General features: G+C 47.4%; 1 protein-coding gene across 3 annotated transcripts in view; it reads right to left on the bottom strand.

The window, feature by feature from the left end:
* Positions 1–26,467, bottom strand: part of bma (SCY1-like protein bma) — a 426,844-nt gene that overhangs the window by 129,803 nt on the left and 270,574 nt on the right. The gene's annotated exons all lie outside the window — the stretch shown is intronic.

Below are 26,467 nucleotides of genomic sequence, written 5' to 3' on the forward strand. Positions count from 1 at the left end.
GAGAAAAGCAGGAGGCGGGGAGCTTAAGCAGAATAACGTCCGGTTGGCTACCCTACACCGGGAAAATGGGAAAGGAGAAAACAAGGTGAAAGGGAGAGAGAGGAAGGAAGGAAATAAATAAATTGGCGGTGAGTTCGCTGACGCGTATAGTCTTATAGAAATTGCACTAGTAGTCACAGACGTTCACACAAGCCCGTCGTCCTCAGAAGCACAGAAGCGGCTTCACCGCTTAATGGGCCGGCGAGCGATGGGGGCGGTGTTCCAGCAGCACCTGCACGGAAAGCGGCCGATTGTCCAGTTTTTGGAGAGCGTTAGCAAGTTCTTTGCCTTTCAGGGGCATATCGTGGACAGTGGCACGGCAGGTGGTCGGTATTATCTTCGGTGCCGCAGACCTCGCATGCTGCACTGTCGGTCACTCCAATTAATGTAGAGTGTAAGTCAGTGTGTACAGGTTAAGTATCTATCAACGCGTAATTTTCTTTCGCTTTGCTGTGAAATGTTGCATAACTGAGTATTAGATCGCGATTTCAATTACCGTGTCGATGGTGAACGCATCGCGAAAGTGGGTGAAGTGCAAAAAAGCACGTGCACTTACTTAGATTTAGGTGCTTGCACGGTAAGGTAGTCCAGGCGGCCCCAAATTACTCCGGAGCCCCAACGACGTCCTAAGCCACCCTCGTTTCGGGATCATAAACGCCGCAAATTTTTCTGCAGCAAATGAGGGCTGAACGTACTTCAATTTCGCGCCGGAAGCGCGGTGTCGGTACATACGTCACCGCATCTCTACCCTCTATGGACGAGGCATGCCTCACCCCGTTAGGCTGTTCCTAACGAGCGAGCGTAAAAAGGGGTCCGAGGGGCTGTATCTGTATTTTTTTTGTTTTTTCTTAATCACATCCAAAGAAAGTAACATATAATGAAGCCCTATAGAGAAAGAACAGGGGAAGCTAATCGCTACGATTATTTGAAACGTAGAATTAACGAGAGACGGGGAAACGAAAACGCCCGAAAGGATAACTTGCCACAGGTGGCGACCGAACTCACGTCCTCGCATTACTCGCGTGGTGCTCCGCCAATTAAGCTACCGCGGCGATCATGCTCTCGTCCACTTTCATGGGTGCTTGTGAAGAAAATTGGCCTCAGGAGTATTAGCCGGCGCCGCTTATACGGCCAAGGCGGCAGGCGTGGTAGCCAGCGCCACAGAGAGGCGCTGGCTCCCCTAACACTTACCCGGCTAAGCGGGCACAAGAAACGCCCGAGAAAGGGGAGGAAAGAATGGCCGCAGTGATAGCCTGAGTGGTAAAGCTCCCGCGTAAGTAATGCAAGGACTCCGGTTGGGATCCCTCTCGCGACAAGCTATCGTTCCGTCCACTTTCAATTCCATCTTCCTTAGTAGTCCTACATTTGAAGAAATTATAAAAGTTATTTCACCCTCTGCTTTTTTCTCGTTTCATCGTCTGTTACTTCGTCTGGTTATCATTAACAACAACGACAAAAAGCGGTCCAGCACCTCTTATCCCATTATTGGGTAGCTTGCCGATCCACTCCCGAATGGATGCCCAGCTTATGTGCCAACGAACTCGCCCTCATTGAGAATTCGCTGAGCGAGCACCAAAGGCAGCCAGTGTGTTCTAGAACTCTAATCGAAACCCCGATTGTCATTCCGCTCGGAGGATCGAAACGACCGCGGCGCTAAGCAGGCGCCATTTGCGGCGACGCCAGGGACGCTAATCGCAGCAACAATTAAGCGTAATCATTTGTGCCGGCGCCAGCAGGTGAATCTCCAGACGTCCCAACGCTAATACAGTTCGACCATTAGGACCGTCGTGCCCTGATCTTAATTCATGACGCAATGAACGCATCTTACCACGATTAACCTTGCGCGTCGATTCCTCTGCCAAGAAGAGAGTATCAAAGGCCCGTTCTTTGTCGCTGGTGAGCAGAGAACATAAAGACGCGGAGTTAGTCGGAACACAAATTTTGCACAACTTAACGTATCTTTCTGTTCCATTAACAGCGCGAAGGCAGGAGGAAGATGGAGACGGTTCTCGACAACAACGCTTTGCTTGGCGGCAGAGATAATTATTATTTTTCTATAGGGGTTAGAGATGTTTGTCTGGCAGTACGCCATAGCATACAACTCCTGTACACGAGGGTGATGCATGAACTGACACACTCATACGTTGCACATGTGCACACACCGTACACAAGTAACAAGCACACGACGGTAACAAGCAACTAGACCATCTCGTTCAGGCCAAGGGAAGCGCGCTACGAGCGCCCAGTGTAAGGCGCATTCGCAGCGTCTCACCCGCAACGCTCATACTGGTACGTTGGCAGTGCCCTATACTTTCACTTAGATAGGTACACCTGTACTTCAGTATCTACAGTTGGTGAACACCCAAGAGTTACAAGTCGAGCTCGCCCTACAAGATCTCAATGCATCACCATTCTCTGTCTCCACGATCCAGTACTCTAGTCCTCGAGAGACGCCGGTATAGGTGAAGTCCTAATATATGCGCCCCCCCCCCCCCACACTACCTTACTTCATTCCCCTGAGCGACGGATCCATCATACAAACAAATGCCTATGTCGAAGACCATGCTTTCGCTTACTGCACGCGCCGGAAGCGATCGCACGAGCCGGAAACACGTCATGGCCGGCATGTTTGAAACATCGAAAAACGTTTCTATGTGCCGTGTCGTCCCCAGAGCGAGCGAATGTAATTGGCTGGCGCATCTAATGAGTTGGACAGTGGTGAACTGGCCATTGCGCTCTTAGGGTGTACCCAACCATAGAAAACGATGTACCGGCAATGGGTTGAAGGACTAGTTCTGAGGCCTGTAGGGAGTTGAGTGAAAATTGAGAACGCTTTCGGCGCTTCAGGCTTGCCGTCTTACACCACATGTGACGAAGATTACGAAAATATTAAACTCCATCACAGACACAGGTACAAATGCACCCGTGCACTACGCATGCGCACGCACCAAGCGCATGCACACATGCTCCAAAATACATAAATCGACATGAAGCACACGTATATAAGAGATCCGTACAGTTTGCAGACCTGCATCCTTCAAGTTCGATAGTGCCTTAGGCGAGTCAGATGCAGAAGCAACAACACCCCCTTCCCTCCCTCGCCATGAAGAATGTTACAAAGAACTCAGCGCCTAGACGTCTAAATGCCACAGCTGAGGACGCCAAGAGTGTCACGACTGTTGCCTCACATCTGACACAGAAACGCTTTCATTAATTCACCTGATTTAGCTTCAAAAAAGGCGACAGGCATCGCCTACTCGTGTTTACGCATGCGTCTCGCACATCTTGAGCAACATGCCCAAACGGTATACATAAGCTACGACGACTGCGATCGCGATAATGTAAGACGCGCCAACCACGCTAAAGGTTCTGGCTGCCTAGCTCCTTCCACGAGGTTCACCGCATTGCACCAAAGACTACGGCAAAATTGTGTCTGGCTGGGACACAAACTTGCTACGTCGAGCCTCATTTCACATCTTCCCGCAACGCCTTCTTGGCGTGCGGTGAAAACTTGCTTTCAGGAACTGCCCGGATCGGTCTTCCAAGTCGAGAGAAGCCGTTGAATAAATTGCGGCGCAAAGCGGGAGCGAGTAAGGAGCAGCTCATGTTGCAAAACAAGGAGAAAGAAAGAACGAAGGAAAGGCACGCAAAGCACTGGAGAAAAATAACAAAACAACAACAAAAAAGAAAACGAAGAGAAAAGAAGACACAAAACGGGAGAAGGCGAGTGACGACATCGGAGCCGTGAACGCACAAGTGGCCGAAATGGCTGAAACGCGAGCGATCCCTTAAATAGCACCCCGTGGGCCTCAAGCCCCAAGGCGACGGCTGCTGGCACTGCGGAGAATTGGCTACGGCTGGCCGAGTGGCCGGCCGGTCGGCTTCACGCGGCGACTGACCTCTCTAATTGGCCGGGGGCCGTAGGTTAGCGGTGCCCTAATGAGCGCAGTGTGCAGCTTGTTTTGAAAGGCAACGTTATTAGCATCCTCCGCACCGCGTCTGCTCGCCAATGAGAAGGAAAACCGGCTCATTTAGGCCGCTCTGCCTCGTGGCTCGATTTCCTCCCAAGTTTTCCAGGCGAGCGTAGCTTCGGTCACTGCGTTGTGTCTTTTTTTTCTTTTTCTAATTCTTGTTTCTTTGTCTCGATGTCGAGGACATGACCCAGGCCATTGTTACTTTTCCACTTCTTGCGCTGTCTTGTCTCTTGTCTGCCCTTCTTTCTTTCTCTTCCTTTATTTTGATTTTCTAGTGCTTTTCTTGATTTTGTTCTTCCTTGCCTTTTCCTTTCATATTATATTATGATCTAAATCTTACTCTTCCTTCTGTTTTCGTTATCTGTTTACCCGTCTTTATTTTCTTTCCTTCTTTCTGTCTTTCCATCCTTTCTTCTTTTCTCATTCTTCCTTCTTCACTTTATCAAAATCTTTCTCTCCCCCATTTCTTTCTGTCTTGAATTATCTCCAATTCTTTCTGTTCTTCCTTTCTCTCTCTCTCTCTCTCTCTCTCTCATTTTCTTTTCCGTCTGCTGTCGTGCGAGAGCACACGGTACCGCTCGCTTCACCAGACGCTTGTGCGTCGAATGCCCCCTCCACTCTTTCTGGCCGCGTGGAGAAGAGTTGACTGTGCCCAACGTGCCCAAAAGTCACACTTGAACTTACGCGAGTCTGGTTTAGACGATTGCCTCTAGAACCTGGGAAACGTGCAGACAGTGCGAAATGTGTTTGCGCGATAACTTTATGTGTGGACAAGATTACTCTTGCGCGCATTGCGTCTACAGTGCGCATCCTCATATTGGACAACGTGTATAGAGTAGCTCATTGTACCACAGCATAATCAATTGCCACGTACCTCTCCCTGCATTTCCCACTTCCCCTTTTCCCAGTGAGGAGTAGCAGGCTAGAGACACGCTCTCCATGCCGACCTCTCCTCCTTTCTCTTCAATAATATCTTCTCCTCCTCCTCCTCCACTGTGACCGACCCTTACGAGAGAGCGAGGCCGCTGTCTCCAGCGCGCCCTCCGGTGCTGTCTTATAGCGAGGCTTGTTACGTTTGTGCCTGTTATGCGCACCATAGTGACGCACAATGCGGAGCTCCACGATGTCTCACAAGCTTGTAGTTATGACCGGGAAATAAGAACCCACCAATTAGAAATGGCTGAGTAAAGGAGAAGGTGCACAGAAGGGTGCTAGCGTATTGAAGGCCATGTTAAGTCAACTGAAATCAAAATAAGCAAAAGCAGATATAGAGAAATTTAAACCAAGCAAAAAAAAAAAAGCTGTGTGATGAGCTTGCAGCTGCCAGAACGTGGCCCTTTTCTACGCGCAAGTGTTGTGTTAGAATTTCTCCGCAGCTCACCTATTAAACATATTCTTGTGTTTCATTGGAACTGAAAGGACAGGCTTTCTTTGCTTTCAGGCAATCGAAAATGTTGGCAATCACCATGGTATTGGCTTCAATGCCACGAGAAATCGATAAATAAATTGAAAGGCAACAAGAGGTGCAATGTATCCTTACAACGATAAAGCTGCTCAAGATAACTTGTCTTTCTTTATTTTATTTTATTTTTTGAAAGCTGGCGCTGTCCTTTGTACACTTCTTGCAGCAGTGCGAATAATATGAACAGGAAATAGGGCACAAAATAGACTAGTCTGGGTGTTCTTTCGTGCGTTTGTCTTCGCACCTCCGACCGAGGGATGCGGCCGAGTGGAACAGGAAATAGGGCACAAAATAGACTAGTCTGGGTGTTCTTTCGCGCGTTTGTCTTCTTCGCACCTCGGACCGAGTGGCGCGGATATTTCCATAAAAAACGCAGTAATGACAAAAAAGAAAGAATTCGCAGCTTCGCCGATAGGCGAAGGATTGATAGCTTATAGCAAAGTATAATGATATTGCACGAAGTGAGGCTCTTGGTTCTACGTGCACTATAAATTGCAATAAACAATCGCTTACACCACAAAACCAGAGTTACACGCCCGGCGATCCAAGCTGGTGTGAAAGAGGTTGGTTGCAGACTAAGTAAACGAGCGTGGCGTCAAGCGCCCAACGACCCAGCTCGAACAGCCTTCGCTCGATGACCGAACGCCTTTGCGGTTACAACCCTGGCGCGATAACGAGTGCCAGATGCGGAGAGCACGCGCGCTTATCACGCAGCGAACGTTCCACGCTGCCGCTCCTTCCACCATTGGACCTGTGCAGCGCCTGCGAAACTCTCAGCTGAATGAATGGGCTCCGGCACCCTGCTCGCGGGCCGCGTATGCACTCGGCCGCGCGGGCCGAGGGAACTCAACCAACCGGGCCAGTCCTGACTGCGCATGCGCTGTCCGCGCACGGGTGCGCATCGCCGCGACATCGCCGCCGACGGTGGCAGCTCCGGCGCGGAACGCGCCTCGAGTTGAGCGCATAATTAGTGTCGCAATAATAACTGGACAGACGTGCCGTTCCACAAGTTCTACAAATGCAATAAACGCTATTATGATTGGAGCAATATACTCCGAAATTAATGCCCTGTGGACAGTCAAAGTGTGCAAACGCTTTAAAATTCGATCTCCTGGAGCACCAGCGCACGAGGTTTAGCGTTTCTTTTTCTTCGCCAAATGGAGGAGCACGAAGCTCGTCGTGAATAGGTCGCGTGACGTCGACGACCCGAGGTGACCACAATGACCCCGTGACGAGGACGACAACGGTGACATGACAACGACGGCGTTTCGGAAAGGACGGACGAGTGGAAACGGGAAACCCAGTTTCGAGTTTATAAGTGCTTTCGCTGCAAATTATGGAAACCTGTCAGCCGTCATTAGAGACAAAAAGGACGGGAGTAACTCGAGCGCCCACGAAAGCTGCCTGCTTTATTTGCTGCCTGTGTTTTCGCATGTAAATGGAATGTTAATATGATAAATTTTTCACCTTCAGCAAACGAAAATAATTATCTATGTCTATTCTGCTCGAAGTGACGGGAGGGTCACGTGGAAAGAGATTTCCATTTAGACGGTCATCTTCGGAAACCGGAAAGCATGTATTCGGAAAAAATAAAAGAAAAGAACGCAAAATTAGGTTTATACGTGCCAATATTTGTCCAACCTAGTAATAAGTGGAGTAAGAAGTGTTTGCACAACACTTGAAATTGAAATCGCCAGTAGAAGCACGCAAAACATATATAAAGGAGAAGGAGAGAGAGAGAAAGGGAGAGTGACGACGGGTTCGCCCTGCTCAATAAACCCGAAAAGAATTCAGAAATCAGAAATAGTTGGAAGCGCTTGCCTGTAGTTCTGATCAGCTTCCACCTCTCGTCTGAAGCCCCTCGCAAATACGATCCGAAACTCATTAAAAACGGCTCTGACAGAGAAATCAACAATGAACAGCTCCTAAGCAGAAAAACTACGTCAACGTGGCGCCCTTTTTTTTAATAGGCACACCGCGCGAAGAGCAGAAGTAAGGGAACACGAATCACTAGCAAATCGAGATAACAGGACAGACAAAGGAGAAACTGTACAAAGCGCCCAGAGATAAAGAGAAATTTTCCCGCCGTATCCACGAATTCATCCGGAAACACGGATGGGAAGAAAAAAAAAAGAAACAGTAGACGAAACAAACCTGCGCATAAACTCGCCACTGAAACAAAAACAAAAAAAAATGGACGAGAAGCTTCAAGCCGTAATTTTAAATTAAGCGCGGGAACGAAGCTTCCTTTTCATTTTTAATTTTATCCTTCGGTAGAGGAAGGGCTTTTTTTGGTACATTAAGCTCTGGCTATATGAGGTACCTATAACGGGAACACAGTTCTCGTTGTGATGGGACGCGGGACGAGGCGATTCAATTCCGCCCGTTCACCTCAAACACAGGCCACGGCGAAGCTTTGCAGAAACAAGGAGAATAAGTATATTTGTAGCTCATTCGCGGACATTCAATTTTCACGGGCCCGTCGCCGGTCTCCGAGCTGCTTCCCGAACACGATAAGCGTGCAGCGGTGCGCAAGCGTACGGGCCCGTCCGGAGCCTAAATTCTGGACACTACCCCATTTGGACATGTCAAGTTCCGACATGTTTGTCCTTTTGAGCCAATCAGAGAGGCCGTGGCAGCCCTGTGAACCAATCAGAGTGGACAAGATGGAGAATCCGACAAATGTGGCATAGTTTGGCCGTAAGGAAATAGGAACAGACTAGGAGGAGGCACGACGTCAGCCAGTCTCGGCAAGCCAGCCTCCTCTGACGCTGATCCCTCCTTTCCGTTGGGGTCCAACTACGCGTTCACTCCTGCGAAGTAGGCCCTAGATGGTTGCCGGATATTTCAGGGCATTGTTAGGTTAGTGGTGTCCCTTAGTGGCGCCTTCGTCAGGATTGGCCCTTGCTACTTGCTTTCCGCTCTGTTCTCCTCCATGTACTCCAAGTGCTCATCGGCTAAAAATTACCACTCGCCTATCACGCAGTGAAGGCTTATTTCCGATGATCCTTTCTTTTATAATGTAGCGCATTAGAACGACAAACCAGCTTTTATTTCACTTATGTAGGCGGAGCGAACAACGGGCAGCGAGTGTTTGTTTGTTTTTTCTTTGCTTGCTTGCTTGCTTGGTGTTCGTTTGCCTTCTACCGCTGGTAGCGCGTCTTCTACCTGCTCTTTTTTTTTTTTCTAACAGCCCACGCAACGCATACATCGCCGAAAACGCTTTCAAACAGAACAGACTGAATCGTCAACGCGTCAGGGACGCCACAGACAACGGACTCGCATGAAAAAGTCTACGGTAACGCTTATCATCTGATTTTTTAGCGCTGGCAAGGTGAGACCACCAGAGATACCTAGACAGGCCTCCGAAGAAGCGGCAAGCCATAAAATAATGTCAGCGCTATGCAACAAACAACGTCAAGCGTCAGCGCCAGGCAACGAGGTCCACGCAAACGCCGCGAAGGCTTCGCGTTCTCATGGATCCGACATAGTCCTTAGACCTTTATAATTCATTTCTGCGTTTGTGTGTGATTAGGCTTCAAACATTGTCGCGTAACACTTCCTCCTTGACATCTTCCATCCTAATTGCTAGGCTTCAACAAGGTCACGTGACACTTCCTCCAGCTTTGTTTTCTTTCTTTCTTTTTTTTTCGTGGTATTTAGCAATACCGTCCCTACGTTTTCAAGCTACGAACATTCTGCATAGCGCGACTTCCCAAAGACGGCGGTGGCAATGGCATCGAATTTTACGCGGAACAAAACTGTTCCGATGCTCTCTACTGACACGAATGTTCGCGCAGAGGCGAAAATGGGTGGGCTTTCATGAAGTTAATTCATGGAAATTCGTTTGAAGCAGAAATCGGTTTACATTTATCCAGTGCGCGGCTGAATTAAACTAGCGCCGCGCGCGGACTTCGTGGCGGCGCCGCTAGGTGGCTCAGCATGTGCAGTTGGAAGCGCGAGGAAGGAGCCCGGCAGCAGTTCCCTTCTAGGTGGTGGCAATACGGTGTGTCGCATGAGTGTTTCACTGCTAATCGCAGCAACGCCGGACATTCGTTGTGAGATGTGGGTTTTGCCGGATTTTTAAAATTCCAGAATTCAAACCACTATTTGATATTGAGGAATGCCGTAATGGGGGGACTCCGGATTGATTTTGACTACAGGGAGTTATTTAACGTGCACCTAAATCAAAGTACACCGAACGTTTTTATGGACATCGCCCGCATCGAAATGCAGCCGTCACGACCGGGGTCGAAGACTTCGACCTCGATCTGAGCAGATGTTTAGATAGATTTCCACAGACGTTTGTGACTCGCAAAATAAATTCCAGCAGGAGCTTCAGACAAGGTGTTTCTTTTGTGTGGCTGTGGTTATCGTGATGATTATGGTGTGGTTATATTTACCTCTCTCAGTATTACTGATACTAAAGAGGAAGTACAGTGAGCGGTGACAACTCTCACATTGCTACGGGACACTAAAATTAACAAGTAAATAAAGCATCATAGTAATGAAGGAAACTGTTACTGAATGCTGTAGTAAATTCATGTCCAAGTTCTTGCCAAAGTGAGCTCAAGCCGGCGTTGCCACAGCTACCGGATTTACCAGTAGGTGTAATGATTTGTTTGAAGTTTTTAGCGATTCAGTGATAAAGCTTCAGAACGCACTCACTTTTGGCGTGTTCCGGAAGAAAAAACGATGGCGAAGTCTGCTACTTTTTACAATTTTCAAATTGTCCCACTGCTTTCTATGCAATATAGCTATTTTTTGTATGTAATTGCAAAGCGTGATCAGCTTTCATTTTCACGACGGGCAATGAGTGGCATACGCATTTTATTCACTTTCAGGCTCAAGGCTTCAGGCTTTCTGTGCAAAATTCACCTAACACTTCATGCGCGTGCCAGTTGTCTTCTGAGGCACATCAAGAACTGGTTTAAAGGTTGAAAGCAATGCGTCTTTTGAATAGCTATGGTGTTCAGGATTTCCTACGCGTCTTACGGTTTCCTAAATAACGCGCAGCGTCAGGAATTGTGGATGTTAAAGCAGATGACCCATTGTAAAAACTAACAGCTCGAGCAGCATCTGCGTTCAATATATCTCGTTTACCAGCATACAGAGTTGCGTCAGAACCAATCTCGCGATGTGTGTCGACGTCAGTGCCATTAGCATTGAAGCAACGTGGCGACAAACCGCAATGCCAACGGTGAAACGTGCACGCAGCTGGGCTCCTTTCTCGCGCTTCCCAATTGCACTCGCTGCGCCATCTGTCGGCGCCGCCGCCAAGTTCGCGCATGGATCGGGTTCAGTTGCGTCGAGCTCCGGAGGGATATCGAAGGATCTGCTTCGTCACTGCAGAGCGGCACTTAACTCAGTGACGCATATGCAGTTACCAAAGTTGGAGCCACAAGTATTTGATCGAAAAATGGTACAGACAAAGTCGCGGACCAGTTCCAAGTGGCTCGTACCCAGCGCTTGAAGTTGGTACCAGAGAGGTTCGCTGAACCGCGGCATGTCACCCGGGCCACACAACCAATGCCACATGCCAGTTTACCCAATTAAGTTGGTCTGAGGGTTGCGTTTCAAGCCCTGTCTCCCTCTGCGCAACAGCCTGACGTGCTACCTGTTATACCATGGACTACCTACCCAGTGACCGAAGTTGTCGAGAAATTGTTTAGAGACCCAGATAGACAGACAACCAGACAGACAGACAGACAGACAGACAGACAGACAGACAGACAGACAGACAGACAGACAGACAGACAGACAGACAGACAGACCCAGGAGAGTTCATAAAGTGTCCTCTACTGAGTTATCTATCTACCTAAAATCTATTGACTTCTACTAATTTGCTATGCAAAAACATACTGCTTTTTTTGTGCGTGGCCCATGGCAACACTGGCACAGGCTCCCGTCCCACTGCACACTTTTAAGAAGTGCCGAGTAAATCGAGTGCTCGTGCAAAACAGATGGCGGCGCGGTAGAAAGCTAAGCGCGCATAGCCGCGCTGGGCACTAAAAATTCATGGCCATACCTGATTAACGTCCTCATTTCCCGGCGCCCTCCCGGGAGGTAAGAAAGCTAGTGAAGCTTCGGCGCTGCCGCCATATATGACCGTGGGCGAATTGCGGAACCTCCAGTTTCACGCGGGCTTTTTAATCTTTGCTCAATTGTTTCGCGAGCCCACTGTCCTCTGTCTACTCGTCTAGAACACCGGGCAGGGGAGAGGGGGCATCGTTACGCTTAATTCAATTCGAATGTGTCCGCCTGTCCGTGATAATGACCTTCATGGAGCGCTCGGCAGACCATGACGGCGCACTTCCTCCTGCCGAGGTGCGGAACTATCAACGACTCGTATCGATTTTCTAGGAAAACGTCTATGCGATCCTCTTTCTTCGTTTTTTTTTGTGTTTTGTTTTGGTCGTTATTGATCTGCTCGTTGTCTTTTGCGTGTTCTATCATTCAGTGCGCCGTATTCGTTTGTACAGCGTTCACGCATTTTTCAGTTTTTTTGGCTGCTGCTGCTGCCGCCACAGGTTGATGTTTGCGAAATTATTTCGAAAACCTTATACTGGTATGTCAGACTACGATAACGTAAAACAGCATATTTCAATAAGGAGACGCCACCAAAAAAAGAAAAGATAATTCAATTTTGTCTGTTGCGCCTGTAGCAGATGCTGCGTGCATCTTTTAACTACTACTAGAAATTGTACTAACTTCGCCGTTTAATTGTTACTCTAGGAATTATGTAAAAAACGACGGTTGGGACTGACCATGAGGAAAATAGTTTAAAAGAGCAAATCAGGAACCCCTATTCCTTGATCGCTGTGTTTATTTCTTAAAGTGGAACGGCAAGGTCCCGCAGTTCCACCTTCTTAAGAGGGACAACTTGAAAATTGCCTTACGACGCGTTTAATTCGGCTTTAACCTATAGACATCTCTACTGCCTACATAGTTTACGTCAAATTCTAAATAGCTTATTCGCCGGCCAGCTACTTTTATTCCAGCCCGAAGCAATGCCTATGAATCCACAAATAAAATACCGGCTCTGTCTTGGCATCCGCATCGCAGCCAAACAGAGGCGGCACCTTCAGAGAAATAAAAAAGGAACTGATGTCAAAGGCCACAATTAGCCATACTGCAAGCGCCGGAAGCAACTACTAGGGACGTCGAGACCACCACGTTCTGGACACAACCTACTGGAACTTGAGGGCGAGAGCGATTAGAGAGCACTCTCTGAACTGGTTCCTCAGCTAACCATTTTCCTGTGGGGTTTTCGCGGTTGTTAATCTGGACTTCGTCCGATTCCGCCCCGTTAGCGCTTTGAGCCGATCAGTTAGAGCGCAGCCACTCTGGAAGCGAATCGCGGTTGATAAGATGGCCAGAGACGATACGGCGGAATGTGGCGTTGTCCGCTATAGCAATCCAGACCCCCCCCGTTTTAGAGCGCAGCTCTTTGGCGTCCGTTCCTGGGTTTCGCGTCGTCGTCGGCGTTGTCGTCGGCCTCGTAACCAGCTCCGCCCCCCTTTCATCCCCCCAGCGCTAGCAGCGACCGACTGATACCGCTGGATGCCGCTGACGCCGCTAGAGAGTCAAGATAACGTGACTGCATAGAACACCGTCGCCGCCATGCAGAAAGAGGAGGAAAGGGTCCCCCCCCCCTGTTCTTGTGTGGCGGATAGGGTGCTCTTCAGTTGCCGACGCGCCGGTTATTTCACGTAGGCCCCGGCACGTCGACGAATACGTGACCACCTTCCCACGGCTAGACCTGGTTCTTAGCGCTGCGGAAGCGAGGGTATCATATTGTTTGTGTCGGCATCGGCGGCGTTGTCCCTGAAACCAACTCCGCAGCTGGGGTTGACTCACTATCGGCGTCAGCGGCATCAGTCAGTCGCTGCTATCTCTTCCCTCCTCCCTTTATCGTGTTGTCCGCTTGCTGCGCGCGCTTCTGCCCCCATCGTTTGCCGCTGGGTGTACACGCCGCCCCCCTCCCCCCTCTTCCTGCGAGTCTCCGGTTGTCAAAGCGCCGGCTCGAACTTAATTCCTTTCTTCGCTCCTCCTCCAATGCAACCCCTGTGCGGTGGCAATCAGAGAGCCAGATCGGTGGCGGCGGATCTGTATATGTGCACCGCCCGAGCCGAAATTGCCGCTGCCGTTCGCCCTGTGCGGTGGCAATCAGAGAGCCAGATCGGTGGTGGCGGATCTGTATATGTGCACCGCCCGAGCCGAAATTGCCGCTGCCGTTCGCCACTGCGAAATTATCTGCCAGTTCTTTCTGAGCCATGAGCGAGACGACCGATGGAAGTCCTCCGTCTGCTGCTGCTGCTGCTGCTGCTGCTAAACGAGCTGCCAGAGCAGAGGCCCAGCGCCGTCGCCGTCAGAATCCAGAGGTGCGTGCCGCCGAAGCAGAAGCTTACCGTCGCCGCCGTCGAGATGATCCAGGAGTACTCACGAAAGACGTCGTGCACTTCCTGCAACTCGCATTAACCGTCCATCGATCCACACCGATGTTAGTAGTGGGGGACTTTAATGTTGACATAAAGACAAACAGCAATTTCCTAACACTTATGCGGGAGAACATCCCGTTCCTCTCGCTCGTAACGCGTCCCACGGCTGTGACAACCTCGCGAGGCACTTGTATAGATCTCGTCTTTGAGAATCAAGCATTGGTGTACCAAGTCGAACATATATCAGTCTATTTCTCCGACCACAAAGCTTCCTTCATGACTGTCAAGAACTGTTAGTGGAGTCTTTGTTAAAGGAATACGTGTGAAAAATAAAAAAAAAATTCTGTGATAGCGCATGCATGTGTTGCTCGATTTCTTTGCCTCAATCTATCGAAAAGGTGAAACAGCTTATTTGCTGCGCTCAAATTTCGCATTAGGAAGTAACGTAATCGTCGGTAATTTTTTTTTTTTCGGAGGCGGAGATACTGGCATTGTGAACTCGTGCGTCTGCAGTTTTCGAATGCCGCGAAAAGTGCTGCTGCGTTTCTCCAGCTGCAGCAGCAGAGCGTATACGACTGCTTGTGTTGAACTGGACGCGTTATTGCGTGTGTGCTCATTGCATACCTTAAACATATGCGCTTCTCATGTTTCAGTTCCCCTTTCCCCTTTCACCAGTACGGGGTAGTCAACCAGGCTCAGCCTGGTTAACCTCACTGCCTTTGTTCCATCGCACCTCTCCTACTCATTCCTTATCGGTATGTCCGACACGCCTATCCGTGACTCGTGCAACTGTGAAGAGAAGATCGAGCACGTGTGTTTTTGTGATCTCTACGACAACCAACGCGACGTTCTTCGGAGGGTGTTAAACAGATTAGATAACAGACCATTTTGAGAGACTAAGATTCTCGGACCATGGCCCCACGCGTCGCAGGCCTACAAGGCGACGTGGGCACTGCTAGGTTTCTTGAAAGCGAGTGGCCTCAGCGACCAATTATAGGCGTGAAGTTACGGACATCCGCATGTACTCACACCGATAGTACCTTCTTCCCTTAAACCCCTTGTCCTGTATAGGGTAGCAAACCGGACGTGCGTCTGATTGACCTCCCTACCTTTCCTTCCTTCCCTTTCATCCCCCTCCTCCCCCTCTCCGGCCGACTCCGCCCAATTTTGGTGCCGAGCAGTCGCGGCTGCTCTTCAGATCGTTCTCGCATCGACAAGTGCTCCAGATTTGCCACTGGTACGATAACGCTGCAGTACATGATGGTTAAAAATGTGTCTTGGGAAGTGCTCGGAGTCTGCCAACGGAATTTGCCGGCAGTCGCCAAGCGGCAGTGCTCGCCATTTTCTCACTCTCTTGCTCTGACCATGGCCATCAGTTTTGCCTTGCTCGCTTCCGCGAGATTTATACTTTTACACTTCTTCTTGCTTGCACGCCTTCTACCTATAGTTATGGCACACTAGTTATCACACTTTAATTGATCGCCCATGTAAGGGTGCATGATTGCAATATATGGCGCCTTTCTTGAACTTTCTTTTTTGTGTGTCTACGGGATTACTACTATAATTGATTTTTCGACAGATTTATTTATCGATTGATCAAGGACATGTAACGTCAAAAAGCAATACTGGGGCTATAGCATACGATGTAGTGCACAAATGCGGTTTAATTTTGAACGCTTGAGGCTTCTTAATCCGGATATAAATATGCTGTATGCCCCAGCTAACGTTAGCAAGGCTGTTCAACAACAAAGAGAGATTAAAAACACTCGATGGAAAATTCAATTATAATACCTTCGGTGTTTGATCGTAAGGATTCTGAAGACCGAACACAGCTGCTATTAGAACAGTATGTTGCATCGTGTTATTTAAATATTATTCTTTCGCTGAACAGCTTCGCTAAAGTTAGCTGGGCCACCCCATATGTATGTACGCGAGCGTTCTCCCATGTCATAATAATAATAATAATAATAATAATAATAATAATAATAATAATAATAATAATAATAATAATAATAATAATAATAATAATATTAATAATAATAATATTAATAATAATTCTTTTTCATCATCACACTGATGAAGGAAGCTGTAGGTAAAATCTGCTTTCCATAGAGGCTGCTTGACAAGGGCCCACAGCTAGCTTTATCATAATTATTATCCTCCTACTTTTATGTCCCCTTCAGGACGAAGGCTTCGCTCTAAGATCTCCAATTACCCCTGTCCTGCGCCAACTGATACCAACTTGGGGCTGCAAATTTCTGAACTTCATCACCCCCACCTAGTCTTCTGCCATCCTCAACAGCGCTTCCCTTCTCTTGGCTACCATTCTGTGACCCTGATGGACGACCGCTTACCTATCCTACTCATTACATGGCCTGTCGAGCCCCATCTTCTATTCTCTTAGTGTCAATTAGAACATCAGCTATCCCAATTTGATCTTTGATCTACACCGCTCTCTTCCTGTCTCTTAACGTTACGCCTAAAATTTTTCGTTCCATCACTCTTTGCGTGAGCCTCAACTTGTTCTCGAGCTTCTTTGTCAACCTCCAAGTTTCTGCCCGATATGTCAGCACCGGTAGAACGCAGTGACTGTACACCTTTCTTCTCAATGATAGTGGTGAGCTCCCAGTAAGGATCTGGCAATGCCTGCCGTATTCACTTTAACTCATTTTTATTCTTCTGTAAATTTCCTTCTCTTGATCAGGGTCTCCTGTGAGCAAGTGACCTAAATATAACGTACTCGTTCACAGACTTTGGAGGCTAAATGGGCATCCTGAACTCTTGTTCCCGTGCCATGTCACGCCCCGCGAAATGTGGCCGCCGCGTCCTCTAGTTGATCCCGCAACCACGGGTTTAGTAGGAGAGCGTCATAGCCAGGGTACCACCGTGGAGAGTACTCGCTATACTTTCAACGACGCGTATTCGAAGCGCGAAACCTTGAACGTTGATTTCTATTGCAGACTGCAGTGCTTCGTCGAGAAGGGTCGTTTCTTTTTTTTTTTAGTTTTACCTGGGCTAATGGGTTCTGTTTTTTGTTTATTTGTTGGTTTGTTTGTCGCATTCATCTATTATGCCGTTCAACAAGTGACAGAGAGACTAGGCTTATAACCGGATAGGTTGAGCGTAGATACCGGCTCAGCTTGCAACTCCACATGAGTGGTGTCATCATCATCATCATCATCATCATCATCATCATCAGCCTGGTTGCGCCCACTGCAGGGCAAAGGCCTCTCCCATACTTCTGCAACTACCCCTGTCATGTACTAATTGTGGCCATGTTGATCCACCAAACTTCCTAATCTCATCTGCCCATCTAATTTTCTATCGCCCCCTGCTACGCTTCTCTTCCCTCGGAATCCAGTCCGTAACCCTTAATGACCATCGGTTATCTTCCCTCCTCATTACATGTCCTGCCCATGCCCATTTCTTTTTCTTGATTTCAACTAAGATGTCATTAACGCGCGTTTGTTCCCTCACCCATTCTGCTCTTTTCTTATCCCGTAACGTTACACCCATCATTCTTCTTTCCATAGCTCGTTGCGTCGTCCTCAATTTAAGTAGAACCCTTTTCGTAAGCCTCCAGGTTTCTGCCCCTACGTGAGTACTGGTAAGACACAGCTGTTATAAACTTTTCTCTTGAGGGATAATGGCAGCCTGCTGTTCATGATATGCGAATGCCTGCCAAACGCACCCCAACCCATTCTTATTCTTCTGATTATTTCACTCTCATGATCGGGATCAGCAGTCACTACCTGTCCTGAGTAGATGTATTCCCTTACCACTTCCAGTGCCGCGCTACCTATCGTAAACTGCTGTTCCCTTCCGAGACTGTTAAACATTACTTTAGTTTTCTGCAGATTAATTTTAGTCCCACCCTTCTGCTCTGCCTCTCCAGGTCAGTGAGCATGCATTGCAGTTGGTCGCCTGAGTTACTAAGCATGGCAATAGCATCAGCGAAGCGCAAGTTACTAAGGTATTCTCCATTTACTCTTATCCCCAATTCTTCCCAATCCAGGCCTCTGAATACCTCCTGTAAACACGCTGTGAATAGCATTGGAGAGATCGTATCTCCCTGCCTGACGCCTTTCTTTATTGGGATTTTGTTGCTTTCTTTATGGAGGACTACAGTGGCTGTGGAGCCGCTATAGATATCTTTCAGTATTTTTACGTACGGCTCGTCTACACCCTGATTCCGCAATGCTCCATGACTGCTGAGGTTTCGACTGAATCAAACGCTTTCCCGTAATCAATGAAAGCTATATATAATGGTTGGTTATATTCCGCACATTTCTCTATCACCTGATTGATAGTGTGCATCACAGTGGTGTCGTTCACCTGTATTTCAGAGGGTCGCGCAACCGCGCTATCGTATTTTATTCGCTAACCATTCATACACCTGAGTAACGCTCGCACATTTGCACGTGAGGCGACCAGCAAACGAGCAAAGCGGAGCGAACAGTGAGAGCCGCAGAAAAAAAAAAAACAGAGGGAGAGAGAGATAGGGGAAGAGAGGAGAGAACACACACAGAGAGCGATCCAGCGGCGGCGGGCGCCTATTTTTGTCCGTCGCCATGGCAACAGGCCAGGTTGATCCAGCGCTCCGCCGCCGAGCCCGCACAAGGTGTGTCCCGGGCCTCCGCCACCGCTTGCTCGGAGCGGCCCGGGGTCGCTCGACCGAGCAAGAGCGAATGTTTCTGTTATTCTCTCTCTCTTTCTTTCGTTCTCCTCGTTTCTTTCTCTCTGTCTCTCCATCTCTTACTCCCCTTAATCTATCTATAGCTCTCACTCTCATCCTTCTCTCGTTTCTTTCTCTCCGCCTTCATCTATGCCTACCTGTCCCTCTCCCATCCTTGCCATCTTCCACTCCTCTTCCTGTATCCATGCCTCTCCCTCCGCCCTTCTCTCTTGCTCTTCTTCCCCTGCTATCTATCTATGCATCTGCCTCTCTCACTATCTCTGTCACTCTCTCTTATTCCCTCTACCCACACCTGTCCCTCTATCTCTTTATCACTCTTTCCCGCTCTGTATATATACACCTTTCTATCCCTCGGTATATCTATGTATACATTTGCTTTCTTTGTTTTCGCATCTCTCTCCCTGAGCACCTTGAAAGATTGCCCTCTCCTCTTCGTACCTTCGCATGGCCGAACACTCCGAAGAAGAGAGACCAAGAGAAAAAGGCGAACCGAAGCAACGCAGGTCGTTTCCGTCTTAAGGGGAACTTGTTGCTAGGCTAGGTGGCGTGCACAGTTACACAAAAGACAGTATGGAGAACACTGTGTCCAGGGGTGTACAGTTACGCGGGTAGCGTTTCCTTGTCTCGTGTTGAGTACTCACGAGGTGTGTACGTAGGTGCACCACTTACGGTTTCATTGATTTATGCCTATTACTTATCTCTCTATCTCTCTCGCTCTTTTCGTCTTTGGAAGTTACATTAAAGAGACTAGCTTTCGCTACAGCTAGCCACATACATTTACGCGTATAGCGCTTGCTAGTCACGTGATTAGTGCTTGTACATAGTGTGCATGCACTTGTACCACTTGTATTTTCACGTATTTACACTCCTTTGCTTCTTCTTTCTCCGCTACAATGGCGGAGTTGTATGCGAGTAACTACGGCGTTCCTTTTTGGTCCACAAGCCTGTCTGTGAAACCATTATCAGGTGGATTAAGTATCGGCCAACCAGCAGTGAAACGCGTTGTTTCTGTTACAGTTAACAAATGCAGTACGAAGTACTACTGAGTTGAACAGCGCGGTTCGTTTCGCTAGAGAAATTGAGCTGCTCATTTCTTGAAAACCCAGAGCAAGGGACAGTTTCCAGCATAAGGTCATGCGTTGAGTACAATTCCCAATTACAATATGCCTTCTACAGCCATTAATTAAAAGCTACTTACTAAACCCTTGGTAATGAATACTTGATAATTTGTATTTCTTGAGCAAAATTCGATATCCGCAACTGTTACGAAGCTTGGACAGTGGAAGTTGCTCTTCTGTTTCGTATCGCCTGTTCCTTAATTAACGCCAAGGAATTATAAGTCCCATGAGGCAGAAATGCGGCGTTGTCCGCTACGAGTGTCAACAAGGATAATCATCATCAGTGACGTCATCAGCGCTTTGTATAGGTCAGCAGTAATATAGAAGTTAGTATAAGTTAGAGCAAGGTGACCTAACGTGAAGCAAAGTGAATTAAGGTGAAATAAAGTGAATTAATGTTGATCAAGGTGGATTAAGGTTAGCACAAAATAGACCAAGATAGTTTGAGGTGAATTAAAGTCGATTAAGCTTGGTACACAAACTAGAGCAGAGTGGACTAAGGTAGAGTTGCGAAGGACACGTGACAATGTATGACGTCACGCATCACTGACGTAACCAATTAATTAAAGGAGTCATTGCGGTTTCGCATCCAAATCTCGTAAGGACACCTAAGTGGATGTCCATTTATTTACTAACCCGAGACCAGACGTCGCAGAAACAACGTCTATACGCCGCACTGTCTTCCTGCCGACAGCTTTGGGCCTGCAGCTAAGCAGAATATTAGACCATCATTGCGATAAGGTAGGTACGTGCTTGGGTTGACCGTAGCATCCGAAGACGCTGCTGCATCTGTCTATCACGCAGGCTAAACGGTCAGACACCACAAAGCTTAGCCCCTGCGTTTCCTAAAGGGCAATGAGCGGACCCCACAGCTCGGCTGGATAGCTCTGTATAGCTTCTCTCTCTTCCCCTTCTCTCTTCTCCCCTTCCCCCAACGTAGGGTAGCCAACCAGACTCTTGAATGGCTAACATCCTTGCCTTCCTTACATTCCTCTCTCTCTAGCGCGAGAGGACAAGTGGCCTATCTTTCTGCTCCCTCCGACGCTACCGACACTCTGAGTAGAGAAACCTGGCCAGCAACCAATAGACCAATAAACTTGTCAGCCATCCATCCAAACAAATCTCTCTCTCTCTCTCTCTCTCTATATATATATATATATATATATATATATATATATATATATATATATATATATATATATATATGCACACGTGTACATCTCTACCACGTGGCCGTATTTCCCATAATTCACACTTCGACACTCTTAATTCTAATACATAAAGAAAAGAACTAGACTGGGATGAATGACAACTTTTTCTTTCCTGAATCTCTTCCACCTTGAGGGATTTCACATAACTGATTTCTCATTCGCAAACAATATGAAAGTTGGAAGGAGATGTGTCACACTTTAGAATATGCCATCAGCTACTCGTTGGATCCCATGGAGCGCCATTCTCGCCATAGCCATCGCTGACTAACTCACTATAAAGATACCTATACAAATCTATGTGTTGCGCATAATACAGCCAAACAACGAAATGCCGTCACATACCGACAGCGTCGTCGCGAGAGGCGAATTCTGTAATACGCGACTAGCCAGTTATTTCTGGGCGGCTGCCCAGGCTAAAATCTCTATAACGAGAAGTAATCCGATCATTACATTGCAGCAGTAAGATAACGGTCGTACTACAGTGCCTAGAACATATGAGTCATCCTCCAAGAAAAAAGCAAATATATATATATATATATATATATATATATATATATATATATATATATATATATATATATATATATATATATATATATATATATATATATATATATATATATATATATATATATATTGTGCAGAAGCCATCGAATAAGACTGCGAAAGTAAGAGAAGCTTATACACAGTTTTTTATCACATTGCCCTTGTCTCTGGGACCTTTTCCTGTACACTCGAAGGGCCGTCGTTCCGGGCGTACGTTTCACGGCCGCACACCTCGCAGTCCAGGGAAGCCACGCCATCTTGGTGCGAGGTTGGTAGACGAACTTTCGGCGGAAAACACTCGTTTCGCTTTTGTCGCGTACATCACAAGATACGCAAAAGCCGGGCGCGCCCTTTTTTTGCCGGTCGACTCGAGCCAATCCGAAAGACGGTGCAACGTCGCAAGGGGCTTATTTGTCAGCGGAGAATAATGGGGAAATCGACGCCTTTTTCTTATTCACATTTAAAATCATATTACTGCTCTGCGGCGCTGCGCAAGTACCGAACGTGTCAAGACGCTAGCTTTCAGGCGTAAGTGAGCGGTAGCGTTATTCAACCGAAGGTTTCTTCAAGCGAAAGTTGTGAATAGAAAAGTTTATTTCGACAAGAGACGATACGAGCACTGAGTCACAATCACGGCACAATGCCACCAGGACGATAACACAAAAAACGAAACACGGCACGTTTTCAAAGAAGTGTCCGAGTCCTTATAGACACATATACCCACATGTATAAAACGATGTTCCATACATACAGTGTACACAATTAGCTACCGGTTGCTAATTAGCTACTCGCACGCCATGTAGCTCACACGCAAAACGTGCCCTACCATCTTTACTAGCCCCCCAGCTGTCCCTGGTGCTGGCATTGTTTTCTACGGAATTGCTAGGCGGTGTAGAAATAACTGATGCGGTAGTTTACTTTGCAACTAATTCGCGTCAACAACAACACAATTCCTTTAAGAAAGAAAACTTTTCTGTGCGCGCGTTTCTTTTTTTTTTTCTTTAGGGTTTGGCACATCTGCTGAATCTGACTTTGGCCTAGCGAACTCCAGGTTACTTCGCTTCTCGAATTCTAACATGTGGGTTGGATCTCTCACGTTTCCTTTTTTTTTTGTATTCTCGCTCGCACATACTTGGCCTAAACTCCATCGCGCGGCTGCAATGGGGTTACCTGGTTCAAATACAGTTATCGGACACGTAATTTTTTTTTCTTCAGGAGTGTAAGTTCGTGTTAGGCGCCCAGCTGAACCGATCTGGCGAAGAATCCAGGAAGGCAGCCGCCTTAAACCCAGAGGAGGTAGGCAAAAAAAAAAATATATAAATTTTTTTGTTAAAGAGACATGGATATTTTTAAAGAAGCGTTATGGAAAAAAATTTACAAATGAAACGCATTGTTCAATAGACTAAGCGAAAACAATGAGAAACATGAATTTAACGGGAGACAAAAGCAAGAAAGATACGAGCAGCCTACAGTTGAAACAGAACACCTGCTCACTAAGGTTAGGCGTCAGATTTGAAAGAACGCAGCGTGGGAACACAATCTGCAAACACAAATAAAGCTCAAACTAAGATACACGAAGACGTGTGCGGTAAGCTTCTATCAAAACAGCAAGCGCATGCGCACAAGAGAGAGACGAAAGTATTCGAGATGCACGTTTCAAGCGCAGCATGCCCAGTGCGCTATCGGGAACGGAGCTTATTTTCGGGAGGCTGCAGGTGAGCTCCACGTCTTCCGTTTCCACGCGTCTAGAGATTGCGTCCGTTTCGGATAGGGAAGCGAGAAAAAAGAAATAGTGACAGAAAACGAAGAACACACAGTCGAAGAAAGGAAGCAAGGAAGTAAAAAAAAGATGAGAATTTAGCAGCGTAAGCAAAAGAGTATCTCAATTCGAACAGAAAGCTCGGGAATGCGGATGTATACCTAGGTAAAAGAGGCGCACGACGACCCTGAAGTAGGTGCAAAGGCAGACTTCGTCTCAGCTCCCGCATTTGTGCGGAAAGGAGGATGCACGACAGGCCCTTTCAGGTTGATCCGCCTTCGTGACAGGTGAACCTTTAAGGAGTCCCGACTCGTTACCCGGGTGACTTGCCTGGGAAGTTTGCCTTCATTTCCACGTGGCGTCTTTTCCATCTCGTGTCGCAATCCCTGTTTCAGATACTGCCTCACTATTTTCTGTTTTATTTATTTATCTATTTTTTTTCTTGATATCGCTCGGCTCTTCCAAGCAAATCATTTCTGGGAACAAGCAAACCATGATTTAGGTCTAGTCCTGCCGGCATCTGCTCGGAAAGTCGGCATTGAAAACGAGATCGGCGTTCAGACCACTCGTTTTCGGCTGTCAGTGCCAGCTGTTGAAAGCACTCATGTGTAATGCATCGCACCGACAAAATTTTTGAAGTATAATTCCTTCTGTTTCGAACACATATGCCTTAAAACCGCTTTCCATGAAAAAAAAATTACAGAAAAATGGGAAGAGACCACAAGCTTAGACTGATCAACAGCAGAAAGAGTTGAAATGATTCGTTGTTTGAAACGTTAGGCGTAGAAAAGGTGAGTGAGGTGTTGTCCTTTGCTCAACTTGTGCGCGTGCTTCTTCTGTCTAATTTTCCGAACCATGTACTATACACAGTTTCTTTACTAGCAGAAAGACTTGTTGTAGTTGCTCGCCCTCAGATCAATTAACATTAGGAAAATGAGTATATCACTGAGCCGGTCTGTAGAACTGGCCGGGGGATGCTAGAGGTTAAGGAGCGAGGACAGGGAATGAGTTTTTCTGATTTGCTCATATGATCAGGTCGCCGAGGGAGTGGATGGACATAGAACCAGCTAGGACGAATTTTGAACAGCCGTAGTGAAAGAACATAGGACAAGGGAATGTAAACAAGCATGTATGTCTTCCCTTAGTAATTTGTTTGTTTTTCTTTAGTTCAGCTGTTCAAACCTCGTCCTAGCTATGAACCAACTAGCTCAGTTAAATACTGTTCTGATAGAACAAGCGCTGGGGTCCGGGCACAACTTTGCGCCAGGACAACTTTGCCCTTCAAGCAAACTTGTTCCGCGAAAGAAATGCGAATCTAGTAATGAAGAAATGCTTCAGTAGGCTTAATTTTCAGTTGCTTTTTAGTGCCCCCTTTGTTGCAACTTCTTTTATCTCCTTATCAGATGACAATTCATTATCATCTCATCTGCCCGTCACGAAGTGTCGAACGCTCAAGTGCATGCGACCGTTCGCTGCTCCATTAAAACCAGCGTGCCAATTTGGACGTGCTGTTTTGCCTTGTTCAAGACACCCTTGTCAGTTTCAGGCACTCTGTGCAAATGGAGCTCATCAAAACCAAAGCGACGATGAAAGTAATAATATATAAAACACCTCACACACATCTTAATAGACTTCCGGTTGTAATTTTGCGCCAAGCCAGAAGGATTTTCTTAAGGCGTTTGTGAGAAAACGTGAAATTCGGCACCTACGTTTATGATGCAATCGCGACATATCACACTTTGCTTTTGTCTTAGTGTATGAGGCGGGCGGTGTATATTCCACGAAGCGTCGCATAAAAAGGCGTGCCGGGGTTACGTGACCCTGCCTGAAAGCTGCTGCGCTTATCGCCGCTGATATTTCGCACATGGGTACAATTTTTCATGAAGTTTAGTTTAATACAACCGTTTGGCGGACAATAATTACCAGATTCTCGCACAATACGTGCGAAGCTGGTGTCGTCTAAGGTGATGCCACTCACAGCTGGCCGACTCCACTGCAACTAGGGTGCCTCGATGTCCTCCTCGCCCGCCGCTCGACGGGCGAGGAGGACATTGAAGCACTCTGACTGCAACTAAAGCCCATTAAACTTCGTAAAGTAGCCACACTCTCCTCCTCCGCCTTCACTCCTCCTCGTTCCTCCTCTCTTTCACGCTCCCTCTTCGACCGTGGCGCCGCCTACACTGCTTGATCGTAGCAACGGCGCCAATGGCGCTGATGCACGGCGCGAGGGCCCACGTGATGCTATTAGGCCAATAGCGACGCGGCGTCGGCCTCGGCCATAGCGCGCGAGGAGGAGGCGGCATTCTTCAAAGCGTGGCACTACTTTACGAAGTTTAAGGGGCTTTAACCGCAACGGAACGGTAGTGCCATCTGTCATGGCTGCTGTAAACACCGTGTTTTTGCCGTAGCCATGACAGATGACCCCACCATTCCGCTGTAGTGGAATGGACTTGTTTTGAGTGGCGTCACAACAGACGACACTCGCTTCGGATTGGTTGTGGACAGAAATTCTAATATCAGGAAACGTGGCATCGAACTAAATTTCATACAGAATGGTACTTCACTGCGAAATTCAGGTGGAGGTCAGCGAAAGGTTTAGCAGGACTATTCACGCGTAGCTGGAGCTTCGGTTTCATACTAACACCTGGTATGTACCGTCACATTATACCATAAGCCTACTGACAAGACCTCGTCCACTGCAGGACGAGGTCTTGCCCAGTGATTGCCATATATAACCCTACTTAAGGCACCTGACTACATTGCATATACCAGAAAATTCTCTTATCTCATCACACCATCTCATCAGCATCCTCGACTGCGTTTGCTTGGCAGTCATCCAGCTATCTAACAAGCTCTTTGTGCTCAACTCACTTTATTTGTTCAGATAATATCAATTTAAGAAATATTTGTTGCCGTATACCAGCCCAATATAGCCTACTTTTATACTTAAGTATAATGCCACTTATTGCTGTCTAATCCACTCTACCGTCTTCTTGTCTACTTCAGATACCCCTATAATTTGTTCTTGTTTGCACCTCGCACGTTTCTTGGCGTTTTCTTTCTCAAGCGTTCCTGTTCTTCTAAATTTTCAACATTGTAAATTAGTACCGTAGTTAGAATGCAACGATCGCGTAGTCTTTCAAGGGCATTATCAAGCTGCATGGTCATGATTTGGAAGCATGCCTGCCAGTGCTCTCGAACCTAATTTTCGCTCGTCCGTA

This window comes from Dermacentor andersoni, chromosome 9 (assembly GCF_023375885.2).
Source record: "Dermacentor andersoni chromosome 9, qqDerAnde1_hic_scaffold, whole genome shotgun sequence".
Taxonomy (NCBI): Eukaryota; Metazoa; Arthropoda; class Arachnida; order Ixodida; family Ixodidae; genus Dermacentor; species Dermacentor andersoni.